The sequence below is a fragment of the Pyrgilauda ruficollis genome, unplaced genomic scaffold (genome assembly GCF_017590135.1).
Source record: "Pyrgilauda ruficollis isolate IOZ18807 unplaced genomic scaffold, ASM1759013v1 scaffold37, whole genome shotgun sequence".
Classification (NCBI taxonomy): domain Eukaryota; kingdom Metazoa; phylum Chordata; class Aves; order Passeriformes; family Passeridae; genus Pyrgilauda; species Pyrgilauda ruficollis.
In genome coordinates this window covers 3,773,414-3,777,587 of record NW_024525156.1, presented here as the reverse complement: position 1 = coordinate 3,777,587, position 4,174 = coordinate 3,773,414, and the positions used below count along the sequence as shown (strand labels likewise).

General features: G+C 47.4%; 1 protein-coding gene across 2 annotated transcripts in view; it reads left to right on the top strand.

Annotated features, from left to right (window-relative positions):
- Nucleotides 1–3,584: 3,584 nt before the first annotated feature.
- VWC2 (von Willebrand factor C domain containing 2) overlaps nt 3,585–4,174 on the top strand; it is a 55,597-nt gene continuing 55,007 nt past the window's right edge. For both annotated transcript variants that reach the window (XR_005955824.1, XM_041475925.1), the window contains exon 1: nt 3,585–3,670. The gene's annotated coding sequence lies outside the window, so the exon portion shown is untranslated. The remainder of the gene's footprint in view (nt 3,671–4,174) is intronic.

Below are 4,174 nucleotides of genomic sequence, written 5' to 3'. Positions count from 1 at the left end.
ATAATGAAACAAAGCAAAATACAAAGGCACAACCATCCCTTTTCCCAGAGGAGTCATGCTTTGGGGACATCTCCTCCCCTCTCACTTTCCAGAGTTTGAGAGCTGCTGCACGGACAGGGCACTGCAGCACACAGCTGCTGCAGCACTGCTGCTCCCCTGAGCACACCCTGTGCTCCCCTGAGCTCTGCAGATAGCTGTCACCAAAGCCAACCTCGTTATCCTGTGGGCTTTTCCAACACCCACACCCACTCCCCACTTGCACTGGGGCTCCTTTTCTGCTTCCCCTGCCCAGCTTTCCAGGGTCCTATGGAGCTTCCTCCTCTTTTCTTTCCCCATCCCCTCACTGGAGGCAGGTGACACTTCCTTCAATAAAACAGTCCCTGTGTGAGAACAAGTGAAGGGATTGGATACTTCAGGTGACTCCCTGGAGTGCAGGGCTGCATGTCTACACTGTGGTACGTGCATATCCCAGATTTTATCCATATATTAGGCTAAAAGTTGTTTTCTTCAGTACTCTCAGATATCCAGATCATGTCTGCCTAGCTGTGAAGTTTTGAGTTTATGTTGTAATTATCCAGTCAGAGAACCAATTTTAACTTGGCAAAAGATCCTACATTTCAATACTTGTTGTTCATACAAAGGTCACTCTTAAAAAATATTCAACAAAATTTCAGTCATGAGTTTAATTAAATATTTTTGACTAATAGCCAGCTATGTTCAGCATGGATGTCCACTCTCACTGTCTTGACTCTGGTCTAATGGAGATGGTCAGCTTGTTCCTTGACAGAACAATTATTATTTCAACTACCAAGTTCCCTTTTGCTTTCCATTCAACTACATCCTATAAAATTAGTCTAATTCTTGGTAAAACTAAGCTAAAACAGAGAGAACTGTTTTGTGCACATGACAGCTCTTATTTAAATATTAAGCTAATACAAAGCTCTCATCATGCAGACAAGACCCAGAGAAAAGGGAAGTCTTGAATGGGATGCAGAATTTTATCCTCATCCAGATAGAGAGCTGTCCTTGCAACTGCTGACTTGGGGGGATCAGAGTAGGGAGACTTGGAGCTGTATTTTTATGCTGAGTTTGTTTTGTGAATAAACAGGATTTCAGTCTCCAGGACCTTACATGTTACAGCATAAGTATATAATTTCTCATTAAAAATATTGTTGGAAGCTGCCTTCAGATGACAGATTTTCATTATTCTCTCTCCTAGTTCAGACTTCACGGAAGAAAACACCAAACATTTCTTACATATCTGCTATTTAACCATTTGGACTGTAACATATTGCAATTTGATTCTATGACATTAATGAAGCGGTCAGGTGTCAGTTCTGCAAGGGTCCTAATGTCAGATACAATTAAGCACTTAATATACCTACCAATCTGAATAAACAGGAACTGAAGTTCAATGAGAAATCCTTTTGAAAAATAAAGGAGGGTGTTTGCTTCTTACTTTGCCCAGTAGGGTAGGATGAGCTGCAGTTTGTTGTTACAAAAGTGCTCTGAGACTTTACCTTTCTTGCTACAGAGCAGTGTTTTGAACCATCAGCTCCAGCCGATGATCCCTGTTCTATGTAACCAGGGGTGGGAGAGGCAGAGCTCCTACAAAGAGAGTCCTGGATGCTGAAGATCTCAGATTTTGTTCCAAAGTTTCACCTGGGAACACATGAAAATGTCAGAACCATAAATTGGCTTCTGCTCTTTATCACAGACATAGCATTGCCTTCCCCAGGTGCTTATTTTCTTCTGCCTTGCTCTAGCCACAAGCAACTGCTGCTGAACAGCAATGCTCACAGGCTTTTGAACTCCAAGGTAGCTCCATCATTCAAATTCTTCTGCAATCAGTAATGGGATGTACTGGTTGCTCACCCTAAGTTAGGGTTTAAATTCCATAAGACATGAAATGTTTTAGGTTTACACATGGCAAAGATTAAATTCTTTATTCAGAGGTAATGAGATGGTAGTTTGAAAGGAAGTACTTAATTATTATAAGTCAAATAATGAGAAAAGTCAATCTTAACTCCTTAGGAATTTGTCTAGAAATCCCCTAGCAATATGGAATTTCATTTTATTAGTGCAACCTATGGAAAAACTTGACTTCTTCATATCCATCAGACTTTAAGTCTTGTATTTTAAAGTTTCAGAGCATTATTTAGGTGATGAACATCCTACTAGAAGACATGATGCAATTTCAAGAAAAATATTTTTAATATTAAACGGGAGTCAATAATTTTTAATAGCAACAACCCAGCAGCCAAAAGAGTTCAGCACCTGCATCCTCCTGGGGAGCAATTTAAGTATTTGGGTTCTCACAATTAACAGGTGCTCATGAAGGTACTTAACTATGAAACATTAGTACCCAGCAGATTTTCATTACTCTCTTGAGTACCGATATTGCAGTGATACCATTTCAATGGGGGAAAAAAAAAAAAAAAAAAAAAAACCAAAAAAAAACCCAACAAACCAAAACAAACCTGAAAATTAGACCTAGCCTAAAAATTTCAGGTACAGTGCCAAATATGTTGCAAAATCCAGCCCTAGTCACGAGTAGGGCACAGCAGATGTTGAAGTGCTACTGTGGCAGAGGGTTAGTGCAGCTGGGACTGTTCTGGAACATCTGTAAGGCAAAATTCAGAAGATTATACTGATATGTCATCTAATGCAACTTAAAAATAAATAAATACATAAATAAATAACCTTTTAGGCTCCAAGCCCTTGCTTAGATCCTGAACAAAAGTACCTCTAGCTATTCTTGTGCATTTCTGTCCCAACACTCCTGCAGCAGTCATTTCATAACAAACCGCGCTGTCCTTTTTTTCTTTCAAAGAAGTATAAAGGAGAAAAACGCAACTATATTTAACTTCAGAACTGCCCACCAGCCATGCAAAAGCATAAGTAGGTATTTCAACTAGTAAACCACGTACCACTTCGCTGCTAGAGCAAGCTGGCAGGGGAGCGCTAACGCTCAGTACTGCGTGATGCTGCGGAGCGGGCAGCATCAGACAGGCACAGATCGCCCGTCCCGAATAAACGCTGCTCAGCCGCCCCTGCCCGGGGCGGGTCCGCAGGTGTGCGCAGCGGTGCCCGCCCGGTCCCGCACCGCGGGGAGAGCGCCCATCGCCGCACGGGGCCGCAGCGCGCCGCTCGCGTCCCGAACCGACGCCCCTAACATCGCCAAAAGTTTCATCCCCGCTTTCCCTCCCGACAGCCGCTCGCCGCTCCCGGAGCGCGGCCGCGGCGGGCCCTGCGGCAGGAGCGGGCGGCCCCCGCCCCGCACACCCTCCGGCGGCGGCAGGGGCGGGCAGGGCCGCTGCACCGCCGCCCCCCGGCGGGCACCGAGTCCCCTCCCCGCCATCGGGGAGCCGGCCGGGCTGGGGAAGGGGCTGGCCCGGCTCCCTCACAGCTCCAGCGGGCGGGGGTCGGGCGGCGCTGCCCGGCCCTCCGGAAAGTTTGGGCGGGCGGCGCGGAGCCCCGGCTCCCCTGCCAGCGGGCCGGGCAGCGCTGCCGGGCGGGCGGAGCGCGGTGCCCCGCGGTGCCGTCGCCGAGGGCCGGGGAGGCGGGCGGGTAGAAAGAGAGGCTTTTAAATGGCTTTGGGGAGCGGTACCGCCGAGGTGGGGTCGTGCCGGGAGGCTGCAGCGGCATTGCTTGTCGTGGCCGGAGTAGTGTACGTATTTTGGTTTGGGGGTTTTGGTGTTATTTTTCCCCGATTTGGCGTGCAGTGTTTCAGGGAGAGGAGCCGGGAGTGCTGTCGAACTCCTGGAGGATGTGGGTTAAATGAGCCTCGGCTGCGGAAACCCGAAGCGGCTCTATCTTGTCTTTCGAACACGGGCGAGGAAGAGGTGGTGTTGTGTGCTGGTTTGGGTAGTTCGGAAGGGAGGTAGTTTGTTTTTGCTCGCGTTAGTGTGTTTTAGTTGTCTATTACAGAAACGTGCTCGCTGGTAGGTATTTAAACAGAACCCAAACCAGCGTACTTCAGACTGAATAAGAGGTTAATGAAAATCATTGTGTATGCAGACGGTGACTAGCACTCAGCTGGGTAATTTCTATTCCGGACCCTGCTGGATTTTGGGGGGCTCCATTTAATTCATCGGGCGTCCGTCCTCTTCACACGTTGTCGTTTGAAAGTTAAAAATACCCCCCCCCCCCCCCAGCGCTCTGAGTTTTGCCT